The sequence below is a fragment of the Cheilinus undulatus genome, unplaced genomic scaffold, assembly GCF_018320785.1.
Source record: "Cheilinus undulatus unplaced genomic scaffold, ASM1832078v1 Contig4, whole genome shotgun sequence".
In the NCBI taxonomy this organism is placed as follows: Eukaryota; Metazoa; Chordata; class Actinopteri; order Labriformes; family Labridae; genus Cheilinus; species Cheilinus undulatus.
In genome coordinates this window covers 57,263-70,564 of record NW_024571691.1, presented here as the reverse complement: position 1 = coordinate 70,564, position 13,302 = coordinate 57,263, and the positions used below count along the sequence as shown (strand labels likewise).

Below are 13,302 nucleotides of genomic sequence, written 5' to 3'. Positions count from 1 at the left end.
TTCAGGGGAGGTGCGGAACCATAAACCAGAAAAAAGGTGATCTGCTCTGCTAACTTCTGCTTGGAGCTATATGGTAGACTTACAGTAGCTCTAAGGACCATCCCATGGTCAACTATTCAACTTAAGATTTTCCTGCATTGATCCCGATGATGCTCAAGTCACTGTGTTTAATTTGCAAAGACGTACAAGCTAATGACAGCATGAGGCTGTGTAAATCTTGGGGTCTTCTTAAGACCGAGGTCCTGTGACCAAACTAGGGTTTTTTTTTTGTTTGTTTGTTTTTTTTTTTTTTAAGATCTGTTTTTGGGCCTTTTCATGCCTTTATTAGATAGAGGAGGACAGTGGATAGACCTGGAAACAGGGATGAGAGTGGGGGAGAGACATGCGGCAGAGGGCCTCAGGCCGGATTCGAACCCGGGCTGCCCGCGTACACAGGGAGCACCTTTAACCACTAGGCCACCTGCTCCCCGAAACTAGGGGAATTTTTAAGAGGAAGTGAAAGGAATATCGGACACGTATGGTCTGCGATTATACAATCCTGCATCAACTGTACAGATGAACTCTTATAGTTCCCATGACATAAAGAGGAAAGTTAGATTTCAGGGGGCCTGGTCGGCCCTGGCTCTACTGGCTCTGCCCTTTGAATAACATCTAGTCCATCAGGATGTTATGAATCGACATGTTGTTATTCTGGCTGCCAGTATGTTTAACATTTACAGTGTTGGCTAAATTTAGTCTCAAAGACCCAAATCCATGACAAGAATGTCAAAATGTTTGTTTACAGAACAAGCATGGGGCCACCCTTTGCTGAAACCAAGGATACAACTGAGTCTAGCTTCATGTTCAAATGTGGGCCAGATTTTATTTGATTTTCAGAATTTGCTTCAGGCCAATCCAAGATGGACCACGGGCCACATTTGGCCCCTAGGCCACAGTTTGGACAGCCCTGGTTAACAGTAAGAACACTTCTATGATTTTTGATCACATGGGTGATTTGAATGTTTAGTTCCCATCATTTAAAGGAGAATTTGTTTTCAGTGGTAAACCTAGTATGATACGGCCTGGTATGATACCATGTGACACTGTATGATAGAGCACAACATGGTATGATAGGGTCTGGTATGATACCATGTGACACTGTATGATAGGGTACAACATGGTGTGATAGGGTCTGGTGTGATACCATGTGAAACTGTATGATAGGGTACAACATGGTATGATAAGGCCTGGTATGATACCATGTGACACTGTATGATGGGGTACAACATGGTATGATAAGGTCTGGTGTGATACCATGTGAAACTGTATGATGGGGTACAACATGGTATGATAAGGTCTGGTGTGATACCATGTGAAACTGTATGATAGGGTACAACATGGTATGATAAGGCCTGGTATGGTACCATATACCACAGGAGAACGGCGTTTGCATTGCCAAGATGGCGACGGCTGCCTGGAGTGGTTTAGGAGGCTCCACTCTCGAGCAAATACCTACTAAATTTGCTGCTGATATCACCAGCTATCCACTGATGCCTTTTCTGCTCATGCACGATAAACCAATGAGTCTGAATGATGAACAAAACTTCTACTACAGCACTGCTATTCAAGATCCACTGGGAATATTATGTGAGAAGACCAAACTGAAATTTTTTGGATTTGGTTATATGACGATCCTCTCTCACATTGTCGCTGCTAACGATGCACAGCTATCCAAACCATCTGAAGTCAGATCAACAAGCAAGCGACGAAAGCGTCCTCCGACCGTGGCCAAAATACTACTACTGCTGCTACTTCTGTCGGGAGATATACATCCAAATCCTGGACCTTTTCACCAAGATGAAATGAGTTACATGGTGCAACAACAGACACACGAGCAGCGGCTAGCTACGACAGAGAATAACTCAACAGATGTACTTTTACAATATATTAACAGTGAAACATTAATATCACAAACATGACTCACCCAGGTTCTGCAAGCCAATAATCACATCGGCCGAGTGGACCCCGCAGAGGATGTGCGGATTACCACCGCAGAAGTTAAGGACTCCAACGGGACAAAACATTTTGATCTGTCCCCCCACAGGCCACTCGAAACAACCACTCTCCAGAGTGATGAAGGGCCAAGTGTCGGGTCAGGATATCCCGCATCTTTTATTCCACCTGTGTCCAGCGAGTCCCCGACAACCCACATCTCCAGTCCGGATCCTGTGGTGAGTTCTGATCCACTTGAAATTATTACAACTGAACAGCCTGAAGTTTGCGGCGCAACCACACACACGTTGCCAGACGTTAACAAAGACGGTGTCCTCTGAAGACCAAAATTCCTAATTGCATAACGATTAAGCAAAGGGAGCTCAAGTTTTTTCAAACTGTAAATCATGCGCAAGTCATCTGGAATCGTCAATCAAAACCCAAAGGATTACCGGGAGGACACATAAGTATCAGAAGTATACTACCTAAAATGGACCAAATATATAAGCTGTTAACTGACTCCAACCTGGACTTCTTGTGTATGTCTGAAAGTTTTTGAATCCAAGTACCCCAACAGACTTAATCAGTATACCAGGGTATAAGTGCTATAGGAGGGAAGGGGCGGGGGTGTTTTAATATACATTAGAGACCAACTAAAATGTGAAAAAATTAATATAAATGTGAATTCTGAGTGTCTTGGTATATACGTCATTCTTTCACCCACAATGAAATTTAACTGTATTGTAGTTTACAATCCGCCTTCATATGGTGCAAATTTTCATAATGATTTTAAGACTCTTCTTTCCAAAATTGATTATGGTTCTGAATGCGTAATCATGGGTGATTTTAACATAAACTGGTTGGAAAAAAATGGCAAAATGAAATTAAATCTTATTGCATAGAAATTTAAGTATCAACAGCTGACAGACCTACTAGAATTACCAGAGGGAGCAAAACACTGATTGACCTGGTTTTTGTAAACAAATCAGAAATAATAACATAAAACCTATAATCTGATCACAGGGCTTTCTGATCATAACATGACACTAGTTGTAAGAAAGTTAACTAAAAAACGTTCAATCAATCATGATAAAAATGAAAACGCATTTCAAACAACAGGTTTTCCAAAAGCAAAATTACAAAAATTTGAACATGAATTAAATGGAACAAACTGGAATCCTGTTAAAGAAGAACCTGATGTAAATTTAAGTGCAAATAAATTTGTTTCCAAATTAAGCGATTTATTGAAAAAGTTCACAAAAACATGGACAAATAAACCAAAAAAGTACTCCCTTCCATGGTCCAGTAATGACTTTTGGCAAATCATTAAAAAACGTGACCTCGCACTCAAAAAATCATTAAAAACAAGGACAAATACTGATTATATAATCTACACTGGTCTAAGAAATAAAGTGATAAGTGAGCTGCGCAAAGCCAAAACCAACTATTTTACTAAAATGATTGAAGAAGCAAATGGTAGCAGCTCTAAATTATGGCAACATATAAATAGGTTGACTGATTCTAGTAAAAAAAGGCATAAAATTATTGACTGCCTGAAAGTTGATGAAAAAATTGTAAATGATAATGAGTCCATTGCAAATGCCCTCAACTGTTTTTTTGTGGAATCTGTCAACAATTTAGCAAGTAAGTTTAACAATGTAGAACAGTCATTCCAAAATCAAGTTCAGGTTGATGATATTGACCTTTTCATCATTAAAGAGGTTTCGAATGACAAAGTTAGGAAATCATTGTAAATATGAAGAATTCTAAATCAAAGGACATTCACAACATTAATACAGCGCTATTAAAAAGCATCTTAGTAGCTTATTAGATCCAATTACTTATCTTGTGAATTTGTCAATACGAACAAACACTTTTCCACAGAGCTGAAAAACTGCTGTAATCACTCCAGTCTACAAGTCAGGCAATAAGGATGAAGCAAGTAACTACAGGCCTATTGCTATCCTCCCTGTAGTATCTAAAGTGCTGGAGAAAGTTGTTGCTGAACAATTAATGGAACATCTGGAGTCAAACCAACTGCTGCATCCCTAGCAGTTTGGATTCAGACAGAAATACAGCACTACAACAGCAAACTGTTACTTGTTGGAACGGATAAAAGCCGCACTTGATAAAGGACATGTTGTCAGTGCTGTGTTTTTAGACCTAAAAAAGGCCTTCAATACAGTGGACCATTGTATATTACAACAAAAGCTACAGCAATTCAAAATGTCACCTGCAGCTCTGCTGTGGATTAGGTCCTACCTTGAGGGAAGAGAACAGTTGGTAAAGATTAGTGATGTCAAATCCAGCCTTTGCCCAAATGACATGGGGGTTCCACAAGGCTCGGTACTGGGGCCAATGTTATTCACAATGTATATAAATGACCTCCCAGGCTGCTGTCGGGATGTCAACTGCCAGCTATATGCTGACGACACTGTTATTTATGTGTCTGCTAAAACAGCATTGGCTGAGCAGCAGTTAACACAGGCTCTGCACGCTGTCTCAAAATGGCTTGAATTGTCACATTTAACTCTAAATGTTAAAAAAAATGTTCTCAGTGTGTTTCTCTATTAACAAAAGGCCTTCAGGCAATACTTTTGAGGAACATTTGAATCATGAAATGATCCAGGAGGTGGATGAAACAAAACACCTTGGTGTCATTTTTGACAAACACTTACAGTTTCAAAAACAGGTAGATAATGTGTGTAAGAAGGTCAAATCAAATTGAATTGTTTCCGTTTTCTTAGGAGGGAGTTGCCATACCATGCTGCAATGTTATATATGCATGCAATGATTTTTTCACATCTTTCTTATTGCATCACAGCCTGGTCACAGACGTCAGCTACCATCCTTAAGCCTGTCCATTCTCTGTATAAACAGGCAATTAAGATCCTGGATAAGAAACCCATGAGATGGCATCACTGTGAAATTATTGAGAAACTAAAGCTTTTTACCTTTGAAAATTTTGTAAATTTTAGTATTTTGAAGCTGTTTTTTAAATTTTTAAATAATTGTGTGTCACCTCTGTTTTCTGGTGTCGCTGTCAGGCATCAGGGCGCCCACAGACTTAACACCAGAGCCTCTGTCAGTGGGGACTGTGTGGTTCCAAAGTTTGAAACATCATTTGGACAGTCCAGCTTCTCTGTCAAGGGTTCAAGACTGTGGAACTCCCTTCCTTCTGATCTAAAACAGCAGAGCTCTAAAATGGTGGCTGAAGTCAAGCCAGAGCTGCTCACATAATGTTTAATGTTTGATATTATTTGAAATGTGTCTTCTTTGCAAACGTAGACTTTTATGTACATTTCTCTTTTTTAACTCTCTATTATGGACAAACCCCCTCCTTAAAAGCCTCCTATGGACAGGAGTTGAAAATTAGCACTAGTGCTATAACACTAAAAACAATGCATCTGGTGTTTTCCAATGTAATTGTTATGTCCATATTGAATAAATAAAAAAATAAAAAATATGACACTGTATGATAGAGTACAACATGGTATGATAGGGTCTGGTATGATACCATGTGACACTGTATGATAGGGTACAACATGGTATGATAGGGTCTGGTATGATACCATGTGACACTGTATGATGGAGCACAACATGGTGTGATAGGGTCTGGTATGATACCATGTGACACTGTATGATGGAGCACAACATGGTATGATAGGGTCTGGTATGATACCATGTGACACTGTATGATAGAGCACAACATGGTGTGATAGGGTCTGGTATGATACCATGTGACACTGTATGATAGGGTACAACATGGTATGATAGGGTCTGGTATGATACCATGTGACACTGTATGATAGGGTACAACATGGTATGATAGGGTCTGGTATGATACCATGTGACACTGTATGATGGAGCACAACATGGTGTGATAGGGTCTGGTATGATACCATGTGACACTGTATGATGGAGCACAACATGGTATGATAGGGTCTGGTATGATACCATGTGACACTGTATGATAGGGTACAACATGGTATGATAGGGTCTGGTATGATACCATGTGACACTGTATGATGGAGCACAACATGGTGTGATAGGGTCTGGTATGATACCATGTGACACTGTATGATGGAGCACAACATGGTATGATAGGGTCTGGTATGATACCATGTGACACTGTATGATAGAGCACAACATGGTGTGATAGGGTCTGGTATGATACCATGTGACACTGTATGATAGGGTACAACATGGTATGATAGGGTCTGGTATGATACCATGTGACACTGTATGATGGAGCACAACATGGTGTGATAGGGTCTGGTATGATACCATGTGACACTGTATGATGGAGCACAACATGGTGTGATAGGGTCTGGTATGATACCATGTGACACTGTATGATAGGGTACAACATGGTATGATAGGGTCTGGTATGATACCATGTGACACTGTATGATGGAGCACAACATGGTGTGATAGGGTCTGGTATGATACCATGTGACACTGTATGATGGAGCACAACATGGTGTGATAGGGTCTGGTATGATACCATGTGACACTGTATGCTAGGGTACAACATGGTATGATAGGGTCTGGTATGATACCATGTGACACTGTATGATAGGGTACAACATGGTATGATAGGGTCTGGTATGATACCATGTGACACTGTATGATAGAGCACAACATGGTGTGATAGGGTCTGGTATGATACCATGTGACACTGTATGATAGGGTACAACATGGTGTGGTACGGCCTGGTATGATACCATGTGACACTGTATGATAGGGTACAACATGGTGTGGTACGGCCTGGTATGATACCATGTGACACTGTAAGATAGAGCACAACATGGTGTGATAGGGTCTGGTATGATACCATGTGACACTGTATGATGGAGCACAACATGGTATGATAGGGTCTGGTATGATACCATGTGACACTGTATGATGGAGCACAACATGGTATGATACGGTATAGTACGGTATGATAGACCATGACTGATAATGTCATGGTCTATATGCTCCCCTTTAAAATGTAATGAACCCTCAACTACTACAGGCTGCTGTAGCTTCAGTGAATGCTGTCTTCCTGTCAGAGCTTTAACCGAACTCTTCACAGAACATACACATGGGAAGCTTAGCAGTTAGCGTGTAGCAGGAACAGCACAGTATGGCCATTTTCCATCCACATCAATCGTCATCTGCTTATCCGGAGCTGCATTCCGGGTGTTACAGGCAACGCAAGTACACCCAGATGTCCCTTTCCCTAGCAACACCTTCCAACTCCTGCCAGGGGATCCAGAGGCATTCCCAGACCAGACAGAATACATTATCCATCCAGCTCATTCTGCGTCCTCCCTGAGGTCTCCCAGCTGGACCTTTCTGGAATACTTCCACAGGAAGGCGACCAGAAGGCATCCCGATCAGATGCCCAAACCACTTCAACTCCTTTCAATGCGAAGGAGCAGCGGCTCTACTCAAAGGTCCCTCCCGATGTCTGAATTCTGTACCCTATCTCTAAGGCTTAGCCCAGCCCCCCTCTGGAGGAAACTCATTTTGGCCGCTTGTATCTGTGATCTCATTGTTTTGGTCATTACCCAGAGTTCATGACCATGTGAGGGTTGGGAGGTAGATCAACCGGTACATTGAGAGCTTTGCCTCTCTGCCCCCTCTTCACCACAACGGTCTGGCACAACGCCTGCAGTACTGCTGATGCTGCACCAATCCAAATGTCAATCTCATACTCCCTTTTACCTTTACTCATGAACAAGACCCCGAGATACTTGAACTCCTTAACTTGGGGCAAGGACTCACTCAGAACACCCACCATGAACCGACATTCTAGGGATTCAGTTACCTCAACCAGACAAGGGAAACCAGGGCACCCCCCCCCCCCCCCCCGGAACCAGACCTGGGGGGGGGGTCTTGAAGGTGGGCATGTGGTTGCTGAGCTTCTCTCCATGGCGCCCAGGAGGGTCCAACCAGAATAAATCACAGCCCACCCCCCTGTGGAGCCACCACCTGCAGGGATGGGCATGGTCGCAGGGCATAGTGCACATCAGATGGTAGGCGTAGGCGGCAGCCTTGGTTGGCCGACCCCCGGTGGCACTGACGAACAGTAGCCATGTAGAGGTCACCTCTGTGGTGGGGAAGGAGCCAGAGTTAGTGCCAGAGGTGGAGTGATACTGACTAGATATAGTTGGGCTCACCTCCACACACAGCTCTGGCCCTGGAACCAAACTCCTGAATAGGGGCTGGACTCTCTCCTTTTCTGGAGTTGCCCAGGGTGAGAGGCGCCAGGTGGGTGAGGGGATACTCACATGCCCCTGACTGAGCTCTGCTATGTTGGAGTTCTCCCTGGTGAACAAGAGGGTTGCTTCCTGTGACTGAGAGTGGCAGTGGGTAAGACTCTGACTGTTGTTTGTACTAATGAACAAACAACAGTTCAGGGTATACAGCCTTCTTGGAGTCTCTGGGTGGGGTCCTGGAGGGGGTCCCGCTTGGGGACTCCATAGTTCTACTTGGGGACTTGGGCATGGCTTGCCCAGGGTTCTCTGGAAGCAGCTGACAGGTATCAGGCGGCTTGGAGGGCTGCTGCTTCAGCAGTTGCAGAAACAAACAACCTGGGTGTGGAAGGATTTCGGGGAGACTATAGAGAAGAACTTTCAGTTGATGTTCTGGCAAACCATCCAACGACTCAGGAGGAGCAGGGCTCTTCTCAGACTGTTTTTCAGCAGGAGTGGGGAAGTGATGGCCTGGACGGTGGATGTTAAGGAACTCCTTAATCCGGTCAACGCATCCTCTGAGGAGGAGGCAGAGTCTGAGGTTCTAGGGTAAGGCTCATCTGTATACTTGGTGGAAGTCACTGAGGTAGTCAAAAAGCTCCCCGGTGGCAAGGTGCCATGGTTGGCATTAGGGCTGCAACAATTCGTCGACATAATCTTTTGTGTCGACTATAAAAATTTGTCGACGTGGGAATTCAAGTGTCGACGCGTCGTATTAGTGTTTTTTATATTGGTAAAATCTAGTACTGGTCGGTAAGGACTCATCTGTTCTTGCAGTTCACTACAGGAAGTAGTGGGGGCAGTATCGCTCCCACTGTTTACATTATTCACAGAAACTAAGAAGAAGTTAAGCATGGTGGAAAGCACGGAGAACGCACCAAAAAGCCGACCCAGAGCTTCTAAAGTTTGGGAACATTTTACAGAAAACAAATTGGCAAAACAATTCAACTGCAAATTGTGTCAAGTCAAACTCTCGTACTAAGACAGCACTACGGCAATGCACGAACACCTGAAAACATAGGCACACTGTAGCTGACGCGTCTTCAAATACCGCGAGTGGGCAAGTTTGCAAGTTGGATGAATATCTTTTAGATCTTTTGCATTTAGTTACTGAGCCCTTTGTGCTTCAGGCACGAGGATTAATCCCAGTAGCCTACTTATAATGTTGGTGCCGTACGTTAATCAGTCGGAAATCCATCTTTGATATTTGTTAGGGTAACAGTTTTTTCAGTAACGCTGGTAGTGTGCAATTTACTTTAGTTATCAGTTCAATACTTTTATATTAGAGGAAAAACAAACCTTGATGATGTAGGAACTTGACATGTCATGTCAAGTTGCTAAACTGTTAAGTTTTCACAGGTGTGCCTGCATATGAAGGCAAGGTAAAACGGTAAAATAGTATGCCAAATAGCCACGATTAGTCGACCAATCATAAAAATAATCGCCAGATTAGTCGACATAAAAAATAATAATTTGTTGCAGCCCTAGTTGGCATGCCTTTCCAATGTTGTGTGGATGTTGAGGACAGTGCCTGTGCCTGTGGAGTGGCAGACTGAGGTGTTTGCCCTGATTTTTTTTTAAAAAGGGGACTGGAGGGCATGCTCAAATTATCAGGGTATCACACCCCTCAGCCTCCTTGGAAAATTTTACTCTAGGGTGCTGGGAAGGAGGCTCCAGCTGATTGTCGAACCTCAGACTCAGGAGGAACAGTGTGGATTCCAGCCTGGTTGTAGGACAGTGGACCAGCTCTTTATCCTTGCAGGACTTCTTGAGCATGGGAATATGCTCATACATCTCTACATATGTTTTGTTGACTTGGAGAAGGCCTACGAATTTACCCCCCGTGAGGTCATGTGGGAGGTACTGCTGGAATATGGGCTCCTGGGGCCACTGAGGTGAGCCATCAGTATGTATGACCAAAGTGAGAGCTGTGTCCACATCCTCAGCACAAAGTCGGACATGTTGGCCTCCTCCAGGGTTGCCCCTTGTCTCCGATTCTGTCTGTGGTTTTCATGGACAGGATGTGGTTCTGTTGGCTTCCTGAGCTGGGGACCTCCAGCAGGCACTGGGATGGTTTGCAGCTGAGTGTGAAGTGTTTGAATGAGAGTCAGCACCTCCAAATCTGAGGCCATGGTTCTCTACTGGAAAACAGTGGATTGCTCTCCCCGGGTGGGGAGAGAGTCCTTGCCCCAAGTATGGTTGTTTTTCTAAATAGTAAATGGAAATAAAGTGGTATGAAGGCTGTCAAGGGTTGAACTCACATATAACCACTCCATCCAAGTGAAAAAAGGCCACACATCAAAGAAGGATATTAATCTGTAGAGAGGAGAGAGCTAGCTGCTAATGTTAGCCACGCTGTAGAGAGTATATCAGGCTCACATCATACCCTCTGGCACAACCACCAGCCACCGTCCTCAGGCCTCTCTTGTTTTGGTTCCTCCAGTTCTGACACATTTACCTGAGTTTGTCGACCACAGCTTGTGTGTATGACAGGTGTTTTTGTAGCTGTGGTATCAAACATGTTTCAGTATTAATAGGTTTTCACTAGAACCGTATCAAATTAGTCATGTCTACTGTAAAACCATCCTCTGTCCCAGACCTATCTCAGTCTTACCTCAGTGTTTTTATTCTGATGTGATATGAAATGTTAGTGTAAAGCTTTAGTCTGAGACTGTTTTTCCATCTTTGAATATTTACCCCAAAAGAAGGTGCTAATGAGATGTAAATCAGTGGTGTGGATTATGGAAATGAGATTCTGATGTGGTGAAAAAATCTGGTGTGGACAGACGTGGAGGAGGGGCAGCGAGGTTAGACTGCTTTAAACCAACAATAACCACGCCTCCGTTCTCTCCATTATTATTCTGATTCAGACTTTCACTAACCTTCAACTGCACTGATGTTTCAGACTTTATCTCTGTAGATATTAATCTATAACACTATTATTGAAGCATTAACAGATATGACTACCATCCCTGGATGGTTTCCACATATATCATTATTTTGACCTCAATAAATCTCTGTTTTAACTCTTGATTTTTATATTCTATCACATTACGTCCACTCCTGTTTTTCTGAGAGAATGGTCTTAGTCTTTCTGTAACAGCACAGATATTTCAGTGTTTATTTCTGTAGATGGGTAATGATGGCTGGCTGTCTGGTTTTCTCTCTGGTGTTTGGTCTCTGCTGTAGCTTTTATTCTGTTTTCTGTGATCTGACCTCTTCTTCTTGTCCGTCTCCCTCATGGGAAATAAGTTTTATCTTATCTCATGAGGTCAAATGACTATTCCTGTTTCAGCTCCTGGTGTCTGAGTGGGTCCTCTTCATTATTATTTTCTAGAGTTATTCTACAGATGCATGATTGATGTAAAACATTAGTGCCAGTACTGAAACTGGTGTTTACAATTACAGTTTAGCTGTTATCAATGAAGGTATGGATGCTTTTTTAGAGAATGTTTTAATCTGACTATACTGTATCATACCATGTTTGGTCAGACCCTGAAAGACCCAGAAAATAGCCCCTGATAAACCCAGAGAATGGCCCCCGATAAACCCAGAGAATGGCCCCGGATAAACCCAGAGAATGGACCCTGATAAACCCAGAGAATGGCCCCTGATAAACCCAGAGAATGGCCCCTGATAAACCCAGAGAATGGCCCCCGATAAACCCAGAGAATGGCCCCCGATAAACCCAGAGAATGGCCCCGGATAAACCCAGAGAATGGACCCTGATAAACCCAGAGAATGGCCCCTGATAAACCCAGAGAATGGCCCCTGATAAACCCAGAGAATGCCCCCTGATAAACCCAGAGAATGGACCCTGATAAACCCAGAGAATGCCCCTGATAAACCCAGAGAATGCCCCTGATAAACCCAGAGAATGCCCCTGATAAACCCAGAGAATGGACCCTGATAAACCCAGAGAATGGACCCTGATAAACCCAGAGAATGGACCCTGATAAACCCAGAGAATGCCCCCTGATAAACCCAGAGAATGCCCCCTGATAAACCCAGAGAATGCCCCTGATAAACCCAGAGAATGCCCCTGATAAACCCAGAGAATGCCCCTGATAAACCCAGAGAATGCCCCTGATAAACCCAGAGAATGCCCCCTGATAAACCCAGAGAATGGACCCTGATAAACCCAGAGAATGCCCCCTGATAAACCCAGATAATGGCCCCTGATAAACCCAGAGAATGGCCCCTGATAAACCCAGAGAATGCCCCCCTGATAAACCCAGAGAATGGCCCCCTGATAAACCCAGAGAATGCCCCCCTGATAAACCCAGAGAATGCCCCCCTGATAAACCCAGAGAATGGCCCCTGATAAACCCAGATAATGGCCCCTGATAAACCCAGAGAATGGCCCCTGATAAACCCAAAGAATGGGCCCCTAATAAACCCAGAGAATGGCCCCTGATAAACCCAGAGAATGGCCCCTGATAAACCCAGAGAATGCCCCCCTGATAAACCCAGAGAATGGACCCTGATAAACCCAGAGAATGGGCCCCTGAATGGACCCAGATAATGCCCCCTGATAAACCCAGAGAATGGAACCCTGATAAACCCAGAGAATTGCCCCCCTGATAAACCCAGAGGATGGACCCTGATAAACCCAGCGAATGGCCCCTGATAAACCCAGAGAATGCCTCCCTGATAAACCCAGAGAATGGCCCCTGAAAAACCCAGAGAATGGCCCCTGATAAACCCAGAGAATGGCCCCTGATAAACCCAGAGAATGGCCCCTGATAAACCCAGAGAATGGCCCCTGATAAACCCAGAGAATGGCCCCTGATAAACCAGAGAATGGCCCCTGATAAACCCAGAGAATGGCCCCTGATAAACCCAGAGAATGGCCCCTGATAAACCCAGAGAATGGCCCCTGATAAACCCAGAGAATGGCCCCTGATAAACCAGAGAATGGCCCCTGATAAACCCAGAGAATGGCCCCTGATAAACCAGAGAATGGCCCCTGATAAACCCAGAGAATGGCCCCTGATAAACCCAGAGAATGGCCCCTGATAAACCCAGAGAATGGCCCCTGATAAACCCAGAGAATGGCCCCGGATAAACCCAGAGAATGCCCCCC

At 44.0% G+C, this 13,302-nt stretch overlaps 1 protein-coding gene across 2 annotated transcripts in view; it reads left to right on the top strand.

Moving 5' to 3' along the window:
• cd99l2 (CD99 molecule-like 2) overlaps positions 1–13,302 on the top strand; it is a 49,143-nt gene that overhangs the window by 1,046 nt on the left and 34,795 nt on the right. The window lies entirely within an intron of this gene.